Raw genomic sequence first — 26,723 nt, 5'->3', positions numbered from 1 at the left:
TACAACCCATTTAACTCATACTCACGGCCGAATGTCTGCCTGCTTTCATTCCCCATTCCTAATAATTTTACTGTATTTTCACCAGCGGATACTCTCCCTTATAGAACTCCATTAACCAGGGTTGGCCCTGTGCATGGATTACTTGATGTCATAGCTTTTGACTATGCTTGGTTTATCTGTTTACACTCGGAGGTCAATGACTTTTATTCCAAACCTCATATGATAGCTAAAGTTCACACTGTATGCTACAAGTCGGATCACTTCTGCTTTCATTGCAGTGTTTGCATTAAGGGTATTTGTGGCATAATCTCTTGGCAGTTTATTTGTGCCATACTAGCCTTCGTTACTAATGAACACCCTTTCTTTGTATTTAACCTTTCAGAATATTTAATACATATATCTCTTTATCTGCAGAGGACACCCCTTATCAAGGAGGTGGGGGGTCAATTTGCCATCACTGTCTACTTCTGTGACATTTTTTACCTTGGATTGTTTGAGCTTCCTTCTACTCTAGTGCCTCCTCTAATCAGTGACGCACTCTTTCAGCGCAAGTTACTTACCTCGGACACTGCGGCATGCTTTTACTCATTGTTATTATTGCTTTGCAATTTCCTTCCACTTACCTCCAAATGTTTTACTTTAGATTCATGTACATCTTGACTTATCTTCATATACTTTCCTTGTATTACTGGGACACCCCACTCTCTGGACTGGTCCCACACATCATACCAGCGACTTCACTTTTCAGAGACTTTTATACTATGTATGTAGTTATTTTTTTCATTTTTATTTGAGACACGTACATTTCTCTAGTGGTCGTCCAGTTGCGGGTCCAGATTATGACTTCTAACTCTTTTTTGCTTCTTATCCATTTTTTCGATTTATCATATTTATTTATGGCTCCTACATTGATACATAATCTATAGGTTAGCAAACCTTGTTGCTACACACCACTGGTCAAAACCTTCTTTTATGTTGTTCCTTATGCTTCTTTGCTGTTTCACTTATAGTGTTACTGTTTTTGGCCTATACTATGACCAAAACGACATTCTTGGTACTGTTTTACCTCACAGGAGTATTATACTTTGCACATCATCTCCCGCTCTTGTTCAGCGGCACATATACTGTGTTTTCCCCACGTTCATGACAAAACCAAAAGGAGGGGCCAGTAGGATACACATGATCTATCATCTTTCCTTTTGCTATCAGAACACACTATGGGCCCGATGTAGGTAGCCAAATACCGGTCGGTAATGGCCGATTTCGGCCGTTACCGACCGGTATTTGGCTTTTGAGATGTAGGTGGGTCGTTATTTACAGAATCGGTATATTTACCGATTCGGTAAATTTACCACTTCGGTATTTTACCGAATCGGTAAATATACCGATTCTGTAAATCCATATGTAGCTGACACTCCTAAGAGTGCCACAGGCCCTTAAGAGTCGGTATTTTACCACACAATCCTATTGTGTGGTAAAATACCGAATTCAGGTGTGCATGCACATCTGTGCATGCACACCTGTGCAATGTGACACACAGACATGCCCTTAGGGCATGTATGTGTGCCACATGTCACACAAGCCTGTACTTGGGGTGCTAGAGGGTGTCAAAGTGACACCCCCTGCACCCTTGCAGGATTCGGTATTTACCGATTCTGTAAATACCAAATCTGTATTTCCCATTGATTCCTCTGGGCTTCAAGGCCCATAGGAATCAATGTGAAATACCGATTCGGTATTTACAGAATCGGTAAATACCGAATCTTACCGAATCGGTAATTGGAAAATAAGATTTACCTACATATGCCTCCTTCCTATTTACCTACTCTTAAATAACGAATCGGTATGATTCGGTATTTAAGAGTCGGTAAATAGGATTTACCTTCATCTGGCCCTATATTCTTTTGTGTCTTTTTTTCAAGGGCACAACTTCAATGGTTTAGTTGACTATTTAAGACAAAAAAAAATTCACATGATTATACATTTTGATGTTTTCTATATCCACTGCCCTGAGAAGTATTTTCAGATGGAACACGTGTTGGCTGTGCTGTTCTCATCCAACTTTATTATCTCACACGTGTTGGCTGTGCTGTTCTCATCCAACTTTATTATCTCATCTACACTGATTTCATCTTGTGGATAAATAGCAACCTTGAAGGCCTATGTTCACTATACATTATTAAACCCCAGGCGCAATTGTGACATTGACAGATATCAATCAGTTTTTACTAACACTACAAATAAATGTATTTTGTAAGCTTTACACTATAAATGACTACCTCTCTTTTTACATGTCTCCAGGCATTAGTAATATGTTGTAGAAGTAATTTGCCTTTGCAGTTGACTCATTAGCACCTTTTAGCAGCTCGGGTGCAGTCTGTGGCAGCACTGTTCATACATCTCTTTCTTTACTGACCACAACTATAGGGAGGTTTCCATGCGGTTTTATTCTGTACCACTGCTGCCCTTCTCTGTATTAGCAATAGCTTTTGACGGTGTTTCTTTTGTGTTCTCCTCCCATACTGTGTAATTCTTGCTGAAGGATCTGCATCACCAAGTCTTACCACGTCTAGCTCATCAGCGATACTTGCCTTCCTGAATACCAGCTTCATAGAATCCCACATAATGGCTTGACTACAGTTTTGTATATCGCTATTGTTAGCAATGGGGTTTCTGTTTGGCTAGGGTATGCACCTAGGGCAGGCAGAACCCATCACCCTACTCAAGGTAAGGGAGTTACACACACAAGATAACCCCTGCTCACCCCCTTGGAGGCTTGGCAGAGCAGTCAGGCATATCCCAGAGGCAATGTGTAAAGCATTTGCGCAACACAGACACACACACACCAGTGATACACTAGGCACACCACAAAAAGAGACTCCACACAATGTTATATAAAAATATCCTTTGTATCGTTCACAAAACACATTAGACCACAATCACATAAATCACTGTGCCACTTGGCACTTGTCATGAAGTCACATAGATCATAAATCACTTTGCCAACCAGGCAATTGTAATAACATTACAAGTTAGTGCAATCCAGTAATTACCTATGAGTTGCACACGTCATAAAACATTATCACTGGGCACATTTAGGCCACTTCCCGAAATACTAATCGGTATCCTGATACTGTAAGGCATAAGCAACACATATCACATCAGGCAGGTATATGAACCAGTTAGTGTGAGGCATAACACATAAGCGTTTCTTCCAGTATATCCACCAACAATGCATTACAATAAACAACACCAAGAGCGGCACCTGCACTCTTATTATAGGTTATACAGTAACTCTATTCCCATCCTGGTAGGCTTCTGGGCCACTTGCCCGCCTACAGCAGGGAATGCCCTCATTTTCTGGGGATTCCTTCAAATTTCAGAACCGGGAGCCTCTGTTGAGGTCGCACCCTGTCCGTACTCGCAAACATATGGTGCCACTTCCACCACAGCAAACAAGTACCACCCCCCCCAAGGAATGCACCCACACGAGGGGAGGGGGAAGCACAGTGCCAAATCCTGCGGGAAGACCTCGCTGGGTCCCCCGCCTGTCAGAGAATATAAGGGACGACTGACAGGCTACTTGCCCGCTTGTGCAGTGAGCATGGAGAGGTGGGCAAAAAGTGAAAAGGGGCTGAGTTGTACCTCCGTTGAGGATTCCGACCCACTCAGCTAACTGCACAAAGAAGCACCTAATGATTCACCAGGGTAGAGGGAACAAACAAGACCTCATGCAGTCTCTCTTCATTTCGGGTCGAGACCAACTGGCAACTTGCAGCGTGGGGGACTTCCCTTACGCGGGTCTGCAGCACACTAACCCCGTGCGGCTGTGAGGCTCCAGCTCCCCTATTCATTGAGAGTGTCCCCGCTCTACCTTGCAGTTTGGCCTTCGCTGAAGAGGCCCTGGGACTCTCAATGGGCCGTTTGGCTCGAGGCAGGGCAGCATTGAGTAGTGGTTCCTTTTCTGGTACTTCTCTGACCTTGTCAGCTTGCCAGGCAACGCCTTGTGCTCCAGCGGCACTTGCTTCCTCTTCAACGTGCGCTCCTTACACAGACATGCTGTAGAGATCTGGGACGTCTACAACACCCTCTCGCCAGACGTCACCTTCACGGCAACATGGACCAACCCCACCTCTGCCCCCAGCATCGCCACCGCCATCTCCAACGGATACAAGATCCAGAGGAAGGACAGCCCCAACCGTCCAGGAGGAGGCCTTGCCAACGCACACAAGAGCTCGATCCGACTCACCTCTTCCAGCACGTGACCCCCGTCCACCACCGAACACCCCCATTTCCAAATCTATAGCAGCCCCAGAACGACCCTGTATGGCACCCTCACCAACAGACCCCCCGTACCTCAAACCGCGTTCACCACTACCATCGCTGACCTCACAGTGCCCCACGCCATTGCCTCCATGGACTACATACTCAAGCGGAGACCTTAACTTCCACCTCGTCAACCTCTGCGACCCCAACTCTGCCACCCTCCTGGACAAGCTTGCCAACCTCGGACTGAAACAATTTGTCATCACCCCTACCCACAAGGCAGGACACACCCTCGACCCGATCTTCGTAGGATGCAACAACATCCACTTCAGCCACACCATGCAACCCCCCTGGACGGACCACCACTGCGTACACTTCCATTACGACAAACACACCACCTCCAACCCTGAACAACGCCCTCCGTGAAGGAACTGGAGCAAGGTCACCGAGGAGCACCTCAACTCCACCCTCAACCACAATGCCCCCCCACCTCAACCGATGCCAACTCTGCAGACAAGCTCACCTCCTCCGCAACCCCTACAGACAGCGCCCAGGGAGGCCACCTGGTTCATACAAGAACGTCATGACAGAATACCACCAACTCATCAGATCCACCAAAAGGACCTTCACCCAAAACAAAATCCACGCCAACGCCAGCAACGCCAAGGAACTCTTCAACTTCATTCAGAAATTCATCATACCCCCAGCGAAGCCACACCATCACACCCTCCCTGGACCTCTGCGACAAACTCAACTCCTACTTCCATCTAAAAATTATATTGCTCTATGACAACTTCAACGAACAGACTCAGGACACCCACTCCACTCCTCCCCCCAGGAATGACAACCAGCCCACCATCTCCTCCTGTACCCTGGCCACCACCGAAGACACTGCGTCAACCATGAAAAGCATTCACTCAGGAGCCCCCGCTTGACCCCTGCCCTCTGTACATCTTCAACAGAGCCGCAGCCACCATTGCACCGGAGTTACGATGCACCATCAACAACACCTTCGAAGCCGGCACATTCCCGGACGCCTGTAAACACGCAGAAGTCAAGCCCCTCCTCAAGAAGCCCTTAGCAGATCCGACAGACCTCAAGAACTACCAACCCGTCTCTCTCCTCCCTTTCTCGCCAAAGTCACCAAGAGGATCGGCAATGGCCAACTAACGAAATTCATTGTAGAGAACTCCATCCTCGTCCCCTCCCAGTCCGGATTCCACAACAACCACAGCACCAAGACTGCCCTACTCGCCGTCACAGACGACATCCACAACATCCTCGACCTAGGGCACACTGCGGCCCTGATCCTACTTGACCTCTCTGCAGCCTTCAACACTGTTGCCCACCGCCAAACTCCACGATTCCAGCATACAGGGAACCACCCTCGACTGGCTCTGCTCCTTCCTCACCAGAGGAAGCCAAAGAATCAGACTTCCGCCCTTCCTCTCCGAACCCACAGAGCTCAACTGCAGAGTACCCCAAGGATGATCGGTCAGCCCACACTCTTCAACATCTACATGGTCCCCCTCGCCGCCATCGTCAGACAGCATGGACTCAGCATAGTATCCTATTCCGATGACACCCAGCTCATCCTCTCCCTCACTAAGGACCCCCTCACCACCAAACTCAGCTCCCAGGAAGGAATGAAGGTCATCACATCCTGGATGAGCAGCAGCTGTCTGAAGCTTAACTCGGAGAAGGCAGACGTCCTCATCCTCAGACCCTCCGCCTGTGCATGGGACAACACCTGGTGGCCCACAACCCTTGGCAGCCCTCCCACCTCCACGGACCATGCCCGGAACCTCTGCATCATTCTCGACTCCTCCCTTACCATGACCCGACAGATCAATGCCGTCGCCTGCTTCAACACCCTCGGCATCCTCCGCAAGACCTTCAAATGGATCCCCCCGAATCAAGAAAGACCAACCCCCACACACTCATAACCAGCAGACTAGACTATGGAAACGCCCTCTACGCTGGGATCAACAAATTTCTACTCGCAAGCCCCAGACCATGCAGAACACTGCAGCCAGCCTTGTCTTCGCCATCCCTCGGCACAAACACATCACTCAATACCTGCAAGGCCTCCACTGGCTTCTTGTCAAGGAGAGAGTAACCTTTAATATACTCAACCAAGCCTACAAATGCCTCCCCAACACCACACCCCAATATCTCAACGATAGAATCTCCTTCCAGGTACCCAAGAGAAACCTTCGATCTGCTGACCTAGCACTCGCCAAAACCCTACGCATCCGCAGAGCCAGAACGGGTGGAAGAGCCTTCTCCTACAATGCGGCAAAGACCTGGAACGAGCTCCTGATCAACATCAGATGCACCCCCACTCTTCACATCTTCAGGAAGACCCTCAAGACCTGGCTCTTCAACTGACAGGAGATGCACCCCTCCCCCAGCGCCTTGAGACCCCTACAGGTGAGTAGCACGCTTCACAATTCCCTGATTGATTGATTGCTCAGTAGATGAGCGGCTGCATTTGAATTTGGCAAACCTCTCTGGGTCTAGAAACAAAAGCGCTCACCACACGCCTACTGCCTTGCAAAGGTAACTTACGGGGAAAGCACTCTCCAGTCCCAGAACAACGCTCCACACATGCTTCAAAATAAACAGAGTGAAGAACACAGCGCTACCACGGTCTGTTTCAAATCACACAGGGCAAGCCACAAAGCCCTGGTAGATCACTTGGGCACGAATCAGGAACGGGTGCAGCAGGCCAGCATAGAAAGTCCTGGTAGGGAAGCAGGCAGTCCTTCCTGTAGCTCAGCAGGGCACAGGTCAGCACAACAGACAAGAGAGTTCAATGGCGGTTCGTCCTGACAGCACAACAATTCCTTTTGGCCAGGTGCAGTTTGTAAAGCCAGCAGCGTCTGGTTACCATTTCATGCAGTGTCTACAAATATGGTGTCACAGCCCCTGTACTTATACTGCAAAAGACTTTGTGCTGGGGGCACTTCAAAATTTTTTTAGAAGTGCACAACACCCACAATTAATCCCCAGCCCTGGCTCCAGACACACTACAGGGGGGCAAAGACAGCAGTGTGAAAGTCAGACACAGCCCTATTCAGGTGGATGTGCAGCTCCTACCACCACTCTAAATGCAGCCAAGGTCTATTCAGCCCAGTACTGAGTCACCCAGGAAAGGAAGGACACACCTCAACCCTCCTTGTGACTGTCTATAGTGAAAGAAAATCCCCTTCTCCTGTCAGTCTAAACCAGATGTTGAATACAAAACCAGGCAGGGCACAAAAAAATCATAAGCACACAGAAATGGACACTTCTAAAAGTAGCATTTCTAAAATAGTAATAACAAAGCTGCTACTACTATTCCAAACATACCAAACATGGCCACGCACCCCCTTTTATATCAGAAATTAACACTGAAGTACATATCAGGGAATTCCCAAAGCAAACCTATTTGAGAGCAGCCTCACAGAAGTGAGAAACCAAATATGCTGTTTGTCGCTACCAGGACATGCCACACAGTGAAGGCACATGTCCTACCTTTTACCTATACACCACTCTGTCCACCACTCAACACCTGCAAGGCAGTTTATGAGTAGCCATCTCCCATTCTTATCCCTTATACCTTAGGGGTGACCTATACGTAGTAAAAGGGGAGTTTCAGGCGTGCAAAACACTTTAAGTGCCACATCACTGTGGCAGTAAACTGTGCGCTCAGGTCCTGCAGTGGCAGATGCCTGAGACAGGCTTGAAAGGCTGCTCCGGTAGGTTGTGCAAGCAGCGCTGCAGGCCCACTAGTAGCATTTAATCTACAGGCCCTGGGTATATGGGATACCACTGTACAAGGGACCTACTGGTAAATTAAATATGCCAAACAGGTGAAAACAAATCATACCAAGTTTAAAAGAGAGAGCACATGCACCTTAGGGATGTATGACGTTAAAACGCATACTATTACAACGCATGGTTTTACAACGCATTTTTTACAACGCAAATACTTTTACAACGCATGTTTTTACAACGAATACTATTACAACGCGAGATAGTGGTATTAATAATAATATGCTATTACAACGAATTCATTTACAACGCATACCTTTACAACGCCAAATAACATAATATTTTTTTTTTTTGTAAAATAAAACCTGCCACGGGATGCAGGGAAACTAGGGGTTTTGGGTGGGGAAGTGTCTTAAAATGTAGAGAAAAACTGAACGTTATTTAAAATAAATCCAACTATTTTATTAAAATTATTGCTCGAGTATTAAAATTAATACCCGAGTATTAAAAATGAATACTCATCTAATCGTAACTGTTTAAAATAATTATTCGTACTTTTACAACGCCAAATTTCATATATTTTTTTTTTTGTAAAATAAAATCTGGCACAGGATGCAGGGAAACTAGGGGTTTTGGGTGGGGAAGTGTCTTAAAATGTAGAGAAAAACTGAACATTATTTAAAATAAATCCAACGATTTTATTACAATTATGACTCGAGTATTTAAATTAATACCCGAGTATTAAATATTAATACTAATGTAATCGTAACTGTTTAAAATTTTACAAAATCTACGAAAATAAAATTAATATTAAGTACAAATATATTAGTATGATTTAAAATAATTATTCGTAAACAAAAACATTAAACAAACACATAGTCGCCATTTTAAACTGTGTAGTTCCTAAATATGTCCTACAACTATTTCCATGAAAATAATACCACAACACTACTTCCAAAATGGATGCCAAAACGGAACGAATAAGCGAAAACAACTCTTTATACTAAATTTTAAATTATAACTTTCCACAGAAGTAATTCGTACTTAAAAAAGAATGCCAACGCTGTCTTCCTTCAAAAAAACAATGACACAGTGAAAAACTTATAAATACGAGCCAGACACCATTTTTAAAACAGTTGATTCTCAACTCCCAGAGAGACCAGACGCCAAAAGCTGACCCTCTGACCTGTTTGTGAAGATAATACCCGATTATATATCAGGAGCATTATTTCTCATAAAACAAGTACGTTTCTAACTAATGTCTGCAATGTTTTCGACAAACAATTAAAAGGCTGCCCCTATTAAGTTTCTTTTTCCTATTTAAAGGTAATAATAGAACACCAACATATTACTATAATTATGGATACATATATCCATAAATAAAATACCATACATATAAAAAGCATACTAAAATTTAAATAAAATTGTGTATTATTTAAATATATTTTCAATGAAATATATATATTATTTTCCAAACATCACAAAATGTTAAATTTTTTTTAATAGTCGAACTACTATAATCTACTACGAAAAAGCCCACTGCACAAAAAATTGGGGTTTGCTACAGAAGCAACACTCCGCTTCAAATTATTTTGAAGGTACTTTTGGATTTGTTTAAAAATCACTATTCTAATCAAATGAAACGGAAATACATTTTTAATTCCATATATATCTTGTTTGATTTTCACAGAGAAATTCTATTTCAATAAAATAAACATGTATTCTCTACGTTGAAAATTAAATCGTCAACTTTAAAAGAAGGTAAATATTTTATTATTTACATTACTGATTTTTTTAAATTTAGTCGTAAATAAAGAATAGATACATGGTGTAAGGGGTAATATTTTCAATTCTAACTCCAGGTAAGTGCAGCAGAATGGAAAGTGTGGGATGGTGTAGGGGGTAATATTTTCTAATCTAACTCCAGGTAAGTACAGCAGTAGGGAGATTGTTTAATGCTGTAGGGGAATAAAATAGTATTACAACGTCTGAAAAATGCTATAACCTTGTAAGGTTTGCATAATAAAAATCTCACTGTAAAAATAAATGTAAATTATACCCATTTTATTTGACATTTTTAACTTCAACATAAACATTTTGCTTTTAAATAAGATTTCCTTTTCCTTAATCATTTTTTAGAAACTCACAAAAACTTCTGATCACCAAATATCTCAAAAGGACAACAGCTCAAAAGGCCACCAAGAGAAGAAAATAAATTCAGTAACCACACCACAAAGAAAGAAACCAAACCAAAAGGTATATAAAACACATAATGCAAGGGAAATTGTACTATTGTGTAGAAGTATCAATTAGTAATCTAACTCCAGGTAAATGCAACAGTAGGTAAAGTGTTGGATGTTGTAGGGGTATTAATTACTATTCTAACTCCAGGTAAGTGTTACAGTAGGGAAAGTGTTGGATGGTGTAGGGGTACCAATTACTATTCTAACTCCAGGTAGGTGCAACAGTAGGGAAAGGTGGGGTGGTGTAGGGGTATCAATTACTAATCTAACTCCAGGTAGGTGCAGCATTAGCGAAAGTGTGGGATGGTTTAGGGGTATCAATTACTATTCTAACTCCAGGTAGGTGCAACAGTAGGGAAAATGTGGGATGGTGTAGGGGTATCAATTACTATTCTAACTACAGGTAAGTGCTACAGTAGGGAAAGTGTTGGATGGTGTAGGGGTATCAATTACTAATCTAACTCTAGGTAGGTGCAGCATTAGGGAAAGTGTGGGATGGTGTAGGGGTATTAATTACTATTCTAACTCCAGGTAGATGCAACAGTAGGGAAAGTGTTGGATGGTGTAGGGGTATCAATTACTAATCTAACTCCAGGTAGGTGCAGCATTAGGGAAAGTGTGGGATGGTGTAGGGGTATTAATTAATATTCTAACTCCAGGTAGGTGCAACAGTAGGGAAAGTGTGGGATGGTGTAGGGGTATTAATTACTATTCTAATTCCAAGTAGGTGCAACAGTAGGGAAAGTGTGGGATGGTGTAGGGGTATGAATTACTATTCTAACTCCAGTTGGTGCAACAGTAGGGAAAATGTGGGATGGTGTAGGGGGTAATATTTTCTATTCTAACTCCAGATAAGTGCAGCCGTTGGAAAAGTTTAGGATGTTAAAAGAAGAAATATTTTCTATTCTAACTCAAGGTAAGTACAGCAGTAAGGAAATTGTATAACAGTGTAGGGGAATTAAATACTATTGCAACATCTGAAAAATGCTATAACATTGTAAGGTTTGCATAATAAAAATGTCACTGTAAAAATAAATGTAAATTATACTCAATTTATTTAACTTTTTTAACTTCTTCATAAACATTTTGCTTTCAAATAACATTTCCTTTTCCTTTTTCATTTTTTTAGAATCTCACAAAAACCTCTGATCAGCAAATATCTCAAAAGGACAACAACTCTAAAGGCCACCAAGAGAAGAAAATAAAATCAGAAACCACACCACAAAGAAAGAAACCAAACCAAAAGGTATATAAAATACATAATGCAAGGGAAATTGTACTATGGTGTAGAGGTATCAATTAGTAATCTAACTCCAGGTAAATGCAACAGTAGGTAAAGTGTTGGATGGTGTAGGGGTATTAATTACTATTCTAACTCCAGGTAAGTGCTACAGTAGGGATAGTGTTGGATGGTGTAGGGGTATCAATTACTAATCTAACTCCAGGTAGGTGCAGCATTAGGGAAAGTGTGGGATGGTGAAGGGGTATTAATTAATATTCTAACTCCAGGTAGGTGCAACAGTAGGCAAAGTGCTGGATGGTGTAGGGGTATGAATTACTATTCTAACTCCAGTTGGTGCAACAGTAGGGAAAATGTGGGATGGTGTAGGGGGTAATATTTTCTATTCTAACTCCAGATAAGGGCAGCCGTTGGAAAAGTTTAGGATGTTAAAAGAAGAAATATTTTCTATTCTAACTCAAGGTAAGTACAGCAGTAAGGAAATTGTGTAACAGTGTAGGGGAATTAAATACTATTGCAACATCTGAAAAATGCTATAACATTGTAAGGTTTGCATAATAAAAATGTCACTGTAAAAATAAATGTAAATTATACCCAATTTTTTTGACATTTTTAACTTCTTCATAAACATTTTGCATTTAAATAACATTTCCTTTTCTTTTTTCATTTTTTTAGAAACTCACAAAAACTTCTGATCACCAAATATCTCAAAAGGACAACAACTCAAAAAGCCACCAAGAGAAGAAAATAAAATCAGAAACCACATCACAAAGAAAGAAACCAAACCAAAAGGTATATAAAACACATAATGCAAGGGAAATTGTACTATGGTGTAGAGGTATCAATTAGTAATCTAACTCCAGGTAAATGCAACAGTAGGTAAAGTGTTGGATGGTGTATATTTTTTTCAATCAAAACATATACTTTTTGCGACCCGACATAGGCATACACTAATAATACGATCGTCGACATGTTGTTTTACAAGTTTAACATTAAAATCACAAACGGCAACCTCTCCTTATTCTTTCTTTACAATATATGTATTTATTTTAAGTTAAACATGTATCTTTAAAGTTAGAAATGTTTCCTACCTGGACGTAGATCCGCTTCTAGCTGCTTCCTCCATCGATGCTCTTCAAAATGGCCGCTTTCGATTACGTTTACACGAATACGTCATAAAAAGCTGCAAAGATAGAAAAAAGACTATTTAATACTGTAATTTATAGATTATATTATTTTTTGTTTAAAAATCGTATATGACATGTTTAAAAATTACAAAAATGTTAATAAATCAATCAAAATAAATGCAATTTTACTATATTTTTTTAATAAAAAAATACCAAAAAATAAACCTTGTTATATTTATTTATTAATGTATTTATCTTAGCGTTTTATTTTTTTATTACTTTTATACTCTAAAATTTATGATATTTCATCCTTACCTTCATCCTTATTCCTTTTCTTTTCTACTCATCCCCTTTCTTCTTCTTTCACATCTTTCTTTTCATTTGCACGGAATGAACTGCTTCAACTATGGAAATAAATGATGGACAATTGCTTCCATTAGAATCAATGCAAAATCGTGGGAAAATAATTTCAAAAATGATTATTAAATAATGCAACAACTTAATAAATTAATAAAAAATATACTCTTTTTTTTAACCTATAACAAATTATAATAATATTAAAAATATTTATTAATATTTATATAAAATTTAAATTTTTCTAAATTCCTCAAAATTATAAAATAAATATATAACTTATATTTTTCATATACAATAATAATATTAAATAAATTAAAATGTATGAAATACTTCTTACAATATTTATAAACTTTAATAATTTAAATTAACATTAACATTATCTAATTTAAAAAAAACTACAGTATTAATTACCATTTTTATACTACATATTTAATGTACATTAACATTAACAGTAATTTTTTTTTAAAATACTAGAGTATTAATTACCATTTTCATACAAATTATATAAATTACATTAACATTAACAGTATAATTTGCAAAAATTACTAGAGTATACTTTTTTTATAGTAAATATATAAAATAATATTTAGAAATATTTTTTACTAATAAAAATTATCTGATTAAAAAAACGACAGTATTAATTACCATTTTTATACTACATATTTAATGTACATTAACATTAACAGTATATTTTTTATAAAATACTAGAGTATTAATTACCATTTTTATACTAATTATATAATTTACATTAACATTAACAATATAATGTTCAATAAATACTAGAGTATTAATTAAGTTTGTTATAGTTAATATTTAAAAAAATATTTAGAACTATTTTTAACTTATAAAAATAAATTAAACATAGGTATATTTTTTAAATATTAATACTACAGTATTATTTCTAAATACTCAAATTAATATATTTAATATAAAAATAATATTAATCTTATTACAATAAATAAAAATCATCTACAATATAAAATAATAAATGTAATTAATTTATTTATAAATATCAATAATATATATATAAACATAATAATTACGATGTAAAGGTATTTGCGTTGTAAAGGTACTTGCGTTGTAAAAACATGCGTTGTAATAACATGCGTTGTAAATACAGTTGCGTTGTAAATGTTTCGTTGTAATGGTAGTGCGTTGTAAAAGTTGCGTTGTAAAGGTTGTTTACCGCACCTTAGCAATGATCAGCACTGGTAAGGTGCCAGGAGTCATAAAACCAACAAAAACGGGTCAGACAAAATACAGGAGGAAGGCAAAACTTTGGGTGTGATCCTGCAAAAAGGGCCAGTTTAAACAGGTATGCTGGAGGAACTCTTTCAATAGGATATGGCTCACCTGCAGGCCATCTAGGTGGGCACCTCTGTTCATCATTACCTCATGTCATATTTACTGTGAGCATGGCATTATCAGATAAAGTTATCAAGCCAATATCTGCTCTGTGTGCTTCTCTTGACCTTGCGTAGTCAAATAGCAGGCTGTCTATTCTAGTGTAAAATATATTAAATACAGATTAGTGAGAATACTCTCTTTTACCATCGTAGTGTCTTCTCCAGATGTCTATTAGTCCCACTTTTACTAACCAGTTGATCTCACCCTGTGAAAGAACTACCGCTCACCACCTCTTTATCTACTGAATTATAATTTTCCCCATCTAGCACCATATTACAGTTTCTCTCATTATCAATGACCTATGATTCAGTGATCAATAATTCAGGCCTTAGATCTTGATAGAGAGATATCACCTCCCTCAGAATGCAGTTTATGAGTAGCCATCTCCCATTCTTATCCCTGTGGATACTGCTTATGGAAAAACCCATATGCTGCCTTATCAAGATACCCACTAAAAAGATAGTTTTGTTGGCAGTAGTTGAGCAGTATTGCTGAGGGAAGGCCATGGATCTCAGCTGCTCGGTGTCCATATCAAGAAAATAAATCTCTTGAAGAAAGTTGATATCCCGGAGATATTGCAAGGTGTGTAGAATCATTACCCTTTTGCAGGGGCATACTTGCCCCTGGTGTTGAAAGAGGTTAGCATTAAGTGTGTGCCCATTTTCAATGTATCTGAACCACAATTGACTGACTCCAAGGGTCCTTCTTGGCTCAAAATCAAGGCCCATCTTAATTATCATGTCAAGGATTCTAAGAAACTATGAACATGTCACTGATTGACCAACAATACTGATCCCCTCCATTGCTTTGAACTTCCCCAACATATGTCAGTAAACATGTAACCATACTATCCATTCAAGAGTATTACGATTAAACCCACAGGTACATTTAAAAACTATCTTCCAGTTTTGGGACATACTGAAGTGAAACCTACTAGACATTCACCTCTATAAAGGCTGCCTGGCATACCCTCACCAACAGTTGTTCACTCTTCCCTAGGCCCCCACTGTTGCTGCCACTCTCAAGTTCCCAAAATGTCCTTTATATTCCGCATGTTGGACTGGTTGTGTTGTTAGTCTCCACTATGCCCTGGGCTGTCCCGATCCACCGCCACCTCTGTTTCTTTGTAGTCAAGCAGAGACACTCGATTGTTACTCTCCTTTTTCTCCCGAATGGGGCTTTTAACTTTGTTTCCTTGTCACCATCGTCCATCTTTCCTGATTTGGGTTAGATGGCTACCTTCATGAGAATTCTGGCCTGTGCAGCCTTGCAGGGATTCATTATTCGGTATGCCTCGGATCCAGAATGATTCCTTGTACTTGAAAGAGTAATGTAGTTATGTGATAATGTCCGGTGAGAGGTTGCTCTGAGAAAGGGTTCATCATCCTATGGGTACGATCCAGTTTGATTGGATCATCTTCGGTGCCCACAAGAACAGAGAGCAAGAGTTTTTGCGTCCTCAATGCTAGGAGCGTCAGCCCTTCGTGGTATGCTTCCATCTGGAATCTCTTGTCAATATGATTGAGTTTGTGTTGTAGCATGATGTATTGTTCCCAGGTGTTGATCATTTAACCTATAAAGAATTACATCTCCTCCCTTACGTCTTCCTGGATATCCACCAATTACTGCTTAAGATCATCACTCAAGATATTGAAGTTGTTTTACAGTCCCGGAAAGAGGTCCTCTAAAAAAAATGCCTCGTATCTGAGCCTTCATCTGTCCCACAGTGATGATAAGTAGCCTGTTTGTCATGTCTGTTACCCCTACAGTAGTCCGGATAAGCATGCTCAAGAGGTCCTTCAATGACTGGTCCATTTGGTTTTGGAGGAGGGCATGACTGAGCTATTCTGATTGAGAGGAAGGAGGCTCATATTTAAAAAAATTCAGTAGTTTGGGCAAGAGGTTAGGACACAAGATCTTGTACTTGCTTCAATGCTTTACCTCGGCGCCCCAGGTACAATCGCAGAAGGGCAGGCAGCACTGGAGAACACCACAGTAAGACTTTACTAGTTCTGGAAGTTCTTCTTGTGAGGGTGAGGGGCCGCCTATTACCAAACCACCTGGTTCAGCTCCTTGAGGCACTCTCCCTTCCTGGAAAAACAGTCTTTGCATGTGGCACTAGGCACAGGGAAGGCAGTGTGTCATAGTGAGCTCACCCGGTTGCTCCACCCACGCCTGGCTGGTGAGTCCTGCCACTACTTCTGCAAACACCTGTTAGCCCCTGTTCCTTTCTCTTTTTTGCGTCTGCCAGGTTTCACCTCACATGCTCCCTGATAAGGTGCAACTTACCACCCACATTGCCATTGTGCATAATCCTGACCATAGTGTTACATATTTATCCACAGGAGCCGCTGTTCTTTTCTTAAACTTTATACCCAGGCTCCCAGTGAGTAGGGTTCCCTTGTTCTCCTTTATGACACATTCAGTAGGGTCCGGCCTTCGGTCAATTCATGTTATCCTCTGTTAACTCACAGCTCCATGCATGTCTTAGAGGCTTCTTGATGCATCCTCCATAGTACACCAGTGCTCTATATACTCCAGCTTCGCACTCACCAGAACTGGGCGGTATTGGGGGACACTATTGCATTTTGTTGGTGGATAATTGCTGCTTAGGCTCTGTGGAGAGTGGAATTCTGTGTCTCAATGCTCTGCCATCTTGGCCAATCCCCAACATTTCTTTTATATTGGCGATGGCCCAGCAGCTTCTCCAACAAACTTAAGACAAAACAAGCATTCACAAAGTAAAAAGGCCGTCTGCCAACTCCAGGCCTATTTGCTCTTTTTATATTGCTGATTGAGTAACAGCTCCCCCAACAACAAAGTTCTGCAAAAACTAAGACAAAAGAATACAAGTACTGACAATATAAAAAGGCCGGAAACACCCGTCAGATCTATTGGCTTTACTAGTGCTTGAAAGAAGTTGGCTGTGATATAAAATGGCTTCTGTAGTAACTGTAGTTATGGTACTCGGGGTTCAATCATTGTCTTTTAAAACCAGTTGGGTGACTTCTTACATCTGCAGGACAATGCCGTCTTTCAGACACTCTGATTGGAGAGGACTGGTGCCGGCAACTGTTGGCTCGTGTTTGTATTCAGTGAAGAATGTTATATCTGCCTCAGTGTCTGGATCCGTTGAAACCTAATTGGCTGGGGCTTTAAAGCAACATTTTCATTGGCTCAGAAAAAATATCCAAAATCAGAGGAAAGTTGAAGTCAGAATTTCTGTTTTCTTTAGACTTTGTAACTATGTGAATAGGCTGTCACCTTTAGGCAACGTAACGCTACTGCCGCAGGTGACTTTGTATCGTATTTCGAATTGCTTCACAAGCCCCAACATGTCCCCACTCCCTTTTCACCCACACCGTCGTATCATCACCGAAACGTGTTATAAATAGCACAGCTATGCTTTGGTGCCCGTGATACCAAACCGACATTTGCACAGACTCACAAGTTCAGAGACACTATTGAACCCCCGGAGTGCAAAAACTGCACCCTGCATCTGTCCATCACCTGTGCGAATTATCTCATTCAGTAATTATTGGTGCAAAGCTGCGCCAGAGCGCGGTATGCAATCTGCAATAAAATGAAAATAAATTAAACATGTTTTAAAACACTCACTTGATTTGTAATCAGGCAAGTAGCCATGCTCAAAACAGAGGGTTCTCATTTGGATAAGGGGTGAGTAAGGTGTTTGATGGAAGCTGCAGACTGTTTGGGCTACCCCTTGTTTCAGAACAGTCGCCTAAAATTTTGTTTTTCATCGAAGGACCTCGATGCATAGCTTTTATTTAGGATTTTCTTAACCGAAAATCAATTGACTTTTCACACCGCTTCGAAACCAAGGGGCCCATCACGATGTCGGGTGGATTGCCTCCACCAGGCTGGCGGTAGCCACCGCTGGCCTGGCGGAGGCAATCCCCCCCGACACCGTTCCCCGAATTCCCCCGCGCCATATTAGTATGGCGGGGGGGACCGTGGCGGATGGAAAGACTGTCCGCCGCTTTTCCGCCCCGGTCGCCTTGCATCCAGGGCGGAAAAAGTTTAATATGGTGGCGGTGTCTCATAGACATCGCCAGCCATATTAGTATGGGCTGTCAGTCATGCCTTTCCATGGCGGCAATGCCGCCACGGTAAGGCATGCGGTCTTCACTCTGGGGGCCCCCTGCGGGCTCCCAGATTGAAGGAGGGGTGGGGGCTGCACACGGGGGTACCTGTGGTACCCCCCCCCACATTTGCATAAACAAAGCGGCAGGCACCGCACGGTGCCTACCGCTTTGTTTATGCAATGCTGAAATGCATATCTAGCATTGTGGCGGGGGGTGCTGAGAGCACCGCTCGCCACAATGCTAGAAATGCAGCATTTGCCTGCCACTGTAGCGGGCACATCATAATGCCCCCCACGGGACCCCCACTCTTATTGCTGGCGCTCCCATTCCCCGCTAAGATGACGGGCGGACGATGTCCGCCCGTCATCCTAATGGACCCCATAATGTTTCTAACTAACGAGTTTTTATGCAGCCTCAAAGGCATTTCACGTTCTTCCTTCATAAACATGCTGAGGTTGTTTTAGGACTAGAGCAGTGTTTCCCAAATTATGGGTATCGAGAGTCACAGCAATAAATAAAGAGGCCTCTAGGCTCTATGTTTAGCTTGTCATTTGCTTCAAAGACAGGTCAAAGGTCAGGTTATGTCTCCTGACAAATTGCTGCTTATGTATTTTTAACATGGGGGATTAGTGCTCACAAACTCCTCTCACTTTAGAGTCGATGAAATAAAAACAAAGTAAATATTGAGACAGTGTTGCTGGGGTACAGTGAGCATGAAAGGGACGGATGTACAATGTTATTTTTGCAACACAACAAAGTGTAAATACATGTATATGAACTGTACACATTCAAAAGTCAGGACAGCAAAAATGAAGCAAATTTTTTTTAATTCTTCAGTGTGATGGCAAGAAAGATTTTAGTAGAATCAAACCAGATGTAGACACTTTAGTTGATGATGCACAAATAAATAAATCAACACATCTTTTGTGTCCAAAATAGTTCAATCAGTAAAACTCTGTCCATATTTAGTGTCCATTTCAGTGCAAAATGTGCTATCTGTAAATGACAATGCCTTACCACACGATGCTTTAGTTACAATAATTCATCGCGTGCCTCATGTCCTTTGAAGATAGGTTGGTCGTAAACGTTTGCTGTTTTGAAAATTAGACATTGGTTCTAAAAAGTATGGGAAGCACCCCTCCAGAGTAAAGCCAAATAATGTGTCCATAAAGTCACTATTTTTCAGATTTGATCAAGAAATAATTATTCGAGTTTTACAAATCTAAAAAAGAGATAAAAAACATCTGACTTTTTTACATTATTTGTCAATAATGTTGCTGCACTGTTTTAATTACATTTTCATATATTCCTTCTCTTCTTTCTTAGACATTTTTTTGTTTTCCTTTAAGTGCATTTTGACATTGATCCAATTTGCCCAGGGGGTCCCAAAGCAGAAAAAGAGTCTGATATTCCTTTCTGGCCTCCATGACTGCATTTGCATCCCTTACAAGGAGTGACAAAAGAAATCATGCCTCAGGGAAGGATTTCAGCATCAGCCCCCTTGTGCTGTGCTTACAAGTCCATTTCTCTGAGTTGTAAAGGGGAAACATCCTTTACAACGCAACTTTTACTCCGCACTACCATTACGACGCAGCTATTACAACGCAAGTCGTTACAATGACTTGCGCTGGAGGGCGCTGTAGGATAGGGAATAGTTTAATTTTCTATCCAATATCTTCCCTACTATCCACGGGGACTGGAGTTGGAATAGAAAATTAAACTATTCCACTATCCAGCGCCCCCCAACGCAAGTCGTTGTAACGACTTGAATTGTAAAAACTGCGTTGTAATGGCATGCGGAGTAAAAGCATGCGTTGTGATGACATACATCCGTTGTAAAGGGAAGAGGTGTGGCGCAGCGGCCAGAGCGGCAGATCAGCCCAGCACCATGTGACTCTGGGCAATAACTCACTTAATCTTCCCGACGGCCCCCAGCGCCTTGACACCCTTGGGTTTGCGCTTTACAAATACTGGACATTCACATTAATCAGGCCGGGGAATACATGTACCGGTTTGCCTATAGATTTAAAGTTTTAAATGAATGAATTAATTTTAACTCCTTGCTTCGTTTATTAAAAATGCTAATTATTTAAAAACTATTTTTGAGAAAATGTTATGAGTGTTGGTTGTTTTGTGAAATTGCTAAATATATATTATATTATTTGACGCATTTATTAGTTGTAATTCTATTTTGTGTTCATTATGTCTGATAAGTTATAATTATTTACATTTTTTTACTTTGCTGTATTGCTTGGTTTTGTAGAGAAGTAGGGTGAAAGGGTTTCTAAATATATTTTTACTAATTTTAAATTGTATTTATAATTTACTAAGTATGTAAACGAAGTAGATAATTATTTTTGACTTTATACATTTGTGTTTATATGTGTATAGCCTTTAAATAAGTTCAGTTATGCATTATTATGTTTATTTTTGTTTGTCCATTCATTTTTAAATTATTTTATTGATGTTTTTATTATAACATTTAATGTTATAGTTAAAACGTATGTTATTTACATGTTTTTGTATTTATTTTAATATCATTATGTATTGTGCTTGTTGTATTTCTGCAGCTAATAAGATTTACTTTTTAATAAAATTCAGTTACATATTTCTTTTACTTTTTATGTTATTTAATTTATGTTTTGTATTTTGCAAAGTAAATATGAATGGTAATTTTATTTTAGCTTCAATTTTTTTTATTGCAATCTATTTAAAACCTCCATATTTTGCCATAGAAGCAGTGCAGGTAGATTAATATTAAGTGTATTTCTAAAGAAAAGAATGAGTGCATTTTAGGGATAGGTTAAGGAAAAACAGTGAGTGAATAGGAGAGCCCCACCTCTGTAAAGTAAAACATTTTAAGGGAAAAAGTGGATGTTAAAAAGAAAAGCTACAAATTAAGGAAAGAGATAAATATGGAAAGTCAAATTTGGAGAAAAGAAAGAGCAATCTGAGATTTAACAGACCTAAGTTTAAATATTACTTTGTCACGGAAAAAATATTATTTTTTTTCTCTTACACGTATATCAAACTATGTGCCTTATGACTGTCTACTGGTGACTTCGTTCTCACCTGTCTACACCAACAATCAATCTATTTAATTTGCTATTGAATGGGATCACAGTGGCAACATATTTAGGGGAACAAAGTGAAGACACAAGCAATCACATTCGCTTTTTTTTAACCCCTTCCGTGCGCGCAAAATTTCTGTGCTGTGTGGCAGCTTTCATAAGTGGGCGGGATTCTGACGGCCCGGGGCCGTCTTCCGCACACGCCCACCGTGATGCATGACGGCTCCCAGTCGTCACGAGCATACAAGGGGTGAACGCAAAACACAGAGGACTGCATTTACAAATTGTAGACTGTTTCTACATCTTCCCGATAATTCTGCAAGTCTTGTTTGTGCCACTGGCCTGGCACATACATGCCATATACGAATAAGGCAGGTGTGGTTGCTGCCTAGTCCTGACCGTAGCCAGGTATAGAGACTGGTGCAGGAGTGGTAGTGAGACAGAATATTGTAGAAGGTGGAAGAAGGGGGCCCCATAAAAGGGATGGGAAATGTAGGTGGTGGTGTGGCATAATTTTGCACACAATAGTCGTGTCTCAAGAGACATATCCTATTATGTGCTCCTTTTGGTTCCAATTTGTTATGAGGATTAGTTCCAGTAGAGGTAGTACGGTAAAAGATGAATACATTTATTGTTCTTAGAAGTTAAGAAGGTCTACCAGTAAGGTCTACCAGTAAGTACAGTAAGTACAGTAGTACAGATGTATTCAGCCCCACCAGGAGGAGCCTCCCTGCTGCTCAGTCCATCATCCAGCTAACACTCAACCTCACAGCAATCCACACATTGCAATGCATCACCATCCACACCAACATTCTACCCAACACCTTTACACTGACTGAGCAGCAGAGGCAGAGAAACAGGGAAGATGCATGATTTCAAAACCCAAGATATAACACAATGTTGTGTTTGATGATGTCATTTGTCAGCTGATACTTCTGCACCCAATCCCGGTCAGTGAAGATGGACAGTGTTTTTCTGTTATAGGTCTATCATATTGTTCTTTCCTCCTTATTCTGAATTTCGTGAAGAGGACCTGAGGCTGCTCAGCTCCTTAATCCATATTGCCTTAATCCATATTTTACATTGCTCAGTTTGTACTTGTGCAGGGTGAATTTAAGTGGTTTTTATAATGTTGTTCTTGATTAAATGAGGTAGGTGGTGTTGATGTATGTTCATGCATTTGGTCTGTGGCTTGTTCTATAATATGTGTTTAGGTGTTTTGGCTCTGGAAACATAACTGTTATTTCTTCATTTGACTTTTTATAACAGTTATTGATCTCGTCCGTTGATGTTTGTCCTTCCTTTGTTATCAGTGATATCTTTTTTTCTGTGGTCTTGTGTTTGTTGTCTTGGTGTTTCTTTCACTGTCAGTTGTGTTGCAAGCCAAATTTCTGCACGAATGGGGTATTACTTTTTTTGAGTTCCATGTGTCACTTAGCGATAGCCTAATCGGAATGATATTAATCTTACTTAATTAGCAAAAATTCAGTACCCTCTAATCTTAGGAACTCATCAATTCCGTCCTGAAAGAGGTCAGTGTAGGAAAAAACTTTAATTTGGCTCTCTATCAGCATAACAGACACTTTAGAATGTTCCTTGGTTTCATGATGTCTGTTTGGGTTTGTGACCTTTTGTGACATCATTCATCAGATGGCCCTTTTAAACGAACTGACAGAGGCTGTAAGTCCAAGACTCAAGCACCAAGCACTGGACAATGCAAATGCCAAGTGCGTATGCGCCATCCTGCTCATGAAAATTGAGATAACACATCCGGGAATACCTCCCAGCGTCTCTTTGATAAATGATTGGAATTGAATGAAAGATTATGGATTCATTTTGCAATCAACCTTTTAGCTTAATTAGGTTCCACAAGTCTTTTGTACTGAGCCACAGGCGACTGTTTATCAGTAATGGGAAAGTCATTCGTCATGTTATCAGGCTTAGATCCATTTATTGATGCTATACTTGGAAATGTTTACTTTTCTACAGAAAGTCCAAGGGACCACTGCCTGCGCCTAAAAAATGAAGCTTAAACCTTTATTTTTCTTGTTCGAAATTTATCCCATTTCCTTTAAGGAAAACTGGCTACATTAAAAAAAAAAAAAAATTGTTTTGTTGAAAAGCAATCAAAGACTTGTGGTCGGCTGACCCCAGAAGGCCACCATTCTTCTGATGACCATCATTCCTAATGCAACCTACTTCATTAATATTCAAGAAGTAGGCGGATTTGAGACCCGCTTGGAATTGCTAGTCTCAATCAGTAATTGTGACTTGTCTTACATTAGGAATTTCAATTTGCTAATTGTGACTCAGTAAGAATGTCAATTAGGTAATGGTACTTCTGAAAGTGTTAGTACATCAGGCTCCATAGTCTTTTATCAATTTCCTACGTTGTCAATGAATCAAGAAAAAGGGGGGATATAGAAACAAAATATAGATGACTCCTGAAAGATGATGTTGACGGTATGAGCTACTGCAGCAAATTAGAATCCAGAAACAGTGTTTTAGGGGGTCGTTAATACTCCGATGTTTTATGTCTTTATGCTGTGAATTTGCTATTTTTAGCTACATGATAAGCAATGCCCCTTTTCTATAAAGTGTACAATAACATTATTAGCAAACTCACACTCACACATACAACAGCTATGTAGTGCCATCACACTGAAAACACTACAGATTGTCTACCCCAGGTGTTGAGGTGGCTGCAGACAGGACACCCTAGATGTTGTTACCTGCAGCAGAATAGAGGCAGGATGTGTATTTCACATGCTGCAGAGGGATGCCATGCAGATTGTTTACACACAGGGCTTATGTCAGGATAAGCTCAGTGCCAAATGAGTCTTATTTCCATGAACCTGTGCCTCTGAACAATGTAAGATGAAAACATCTTTAAAGGCCATTAGAATGAGACAGCAGCTCCTGTTTTATCCCAGTGGTAATCAGCACCAGCACGTTGTATGCTTTCAATGGGTAGTAGGGTTCTCACTCTGAACCAGGCATTTTATGGAAGGAAGTCTAGATATGATACAGCTGTGACGTTTAACTCTCTCTTAGGCACATAGAGAAATCAGACACTTGTCTACCATAGAAGAAAATTGCAGCTGTGAGCTTCTTGCACAAATACACAAAATGAGGTGTGAAAATCCACTAGAAACCTTTAATTCTAGGTTATCAAGTCACAAAATAACTCCATCATGACCAGGATGCCTATACATATGGTAGTTTTTACATTTATGTCTGTATTTATAGGTACTTCTTTTGTCTAACCTTATTGCTGATCATCCATATTTTTGTAAGGGGGAACCATTCAGTTTCAAGTAGTATGTTTTCACTTCCCTTTCTGTATGATTTTAGTGTGCTGCGTGCCACGTGAACCAAAACAATACATTCACGTGAACACATAGGTATCGTTGCACTAGCACTCCTGCAATCTGTAACTAGTTAAGCTTCGATGCGAAATCCTTTCTCTTTTTGACTCGCATTGCTGTACAAAGGAAATAAACAGCAGGAAAGAAGGAACTGGAAAACTCAGACACAAGAGTTTAAGTGGTGAAAAGAAGAGAGAGGGGAAAGCAGTCAGGCGAGAGGTGATTAGACTGTCTTTCATCTGTTTAAAGGGAGATAAGGCTTCTAAGCGCTCAGATGAGTGCCACCTCGCGTTTCGAGTTTTGTTCTGAAACGAAACACTGCTTTCCTGGCAGTGGCATCTCGGTTTTCCTAAAGCTGGAGTTGCTCCACAGAAAAACTTAGACAACACTCAGTTAGACTTGAAGCTTTAGGTTTCAAATCGAAACAATTTTTCTTCGGTTGCTTTGGCCCCTCTGTAAATATTTATTAATGAATGGAGATGGGTTGCTAGGGCTTTGAGAGTGAGGCAGGCAAGCTTGTACTTGAATCTACCTTCTGGTACAGTCCACCACACTGTTACCACTTTACACCGCTACATTGCCCTCCACATCACTGCATACCTGGAAAGAAAAACCAAGCAACTCAACTCAACATCACACAAGAACAACAAGCCTAATAGCATGCACACTCTCCAACACTGCCACAGCACGCCTCCTTCATCACAGCACATTCACTAGGATTGGCCGTGAATCACAAGACTAGCCCCCTTGCACAGATTTCCATGACGACATACACAAGCAACCAAGTGACTGGGAGCACAAGAGAGCATGAACACCCACTAAAGAACCTTTGGCAGGAGGTACATGAAACATACCAACAGGGACCTGCACTCTCAGTTCACAACAGTATACCTAGAGATACGAACACACAGAGAGGGGATGAGGCTAAGGTCACAGCCTAATCCTTCATCAGAGTAACCTCTGCCATCACCAAGCTAATTTCATTGAAACTGTGCTATTTTACCATTGAAAATGTCTGACATGTTCGAGCTTGAGCAGCCGCGGTCGGTAGTGGGAGTACCTGCCGGGCGGTGATGTGGGGAGGGGCATGAGCAGGGTGGGGGGGTAGTAATATATGGATTACGGTTAGTCAGAGTCAGTTAACACCAGTACCAGACTAACCAGGCTGGAGTCAGTGCTATGCTGAAAGACACTAAAAATACAATAAAAACACCTGCATACACTAGGGTACACTATGGGTTGGGGTACCCCTGTGATTGCCTTGACCTTCCCTGTACATAATAGAGCAGGGGGATTAAAACTACCTCTAAGTCAGAGGTGCAGAAAGAGGTAAGAGAAGTGCAGAAAGAAGCAACAGAGGTGCTGAAAGAGGCAAGAGTGACGCAGAAAGAAGCAAGTGAAATACAGAAAGAGGCAAGAGAGGTGCACAAAGAGGCAAGAGAGGTACCGAAAGAGGCAGGAGGGGCGAAGAAAGAAGGAAGAGAAGTGCAAAAGAGGCAAGAGAATTGCTGAAGCAACAGAGGTATAGAAAGAAGCAAGAGAAGTGCAGAAAGAGGCAAATGAGATGCAGAAAGCAAGAGCAGTGCAGTGCAGAAAGAACCAACTGAGGTGCAAAAAGAGGTAAGAGGGGTGCAGAAAAAGGTAGGAGTGGTGCAGAAAGAGGGAACAGGGGTGCAGAAAGAGGCAAGAGAGGTACAGTAAGAGGCAGGATGGGTGCAGAAAGAAGGAAGAGAAGTACAAAAAAGCAACAGAGGTGCTGATAGATACGCAAAGGGTATA

This window comes from Lissotriton helveticus, chromosome 3_1 (assembly GCF_964261635.1).
Source record: "Lissotriton helveticus chromosome 3_1, aLisHel1.1, whole genome shotgun sequence".
Taxonomy (NCBI): domain Eukaryota; kingdom Metazoa; phylum Chordata; class Amphibia; order Caudata; family Salamandridae; genus Lissotriton; species Lissotriton helveticus.
This window is presented reverse-complemented; position numbering follows the sequence as displayed.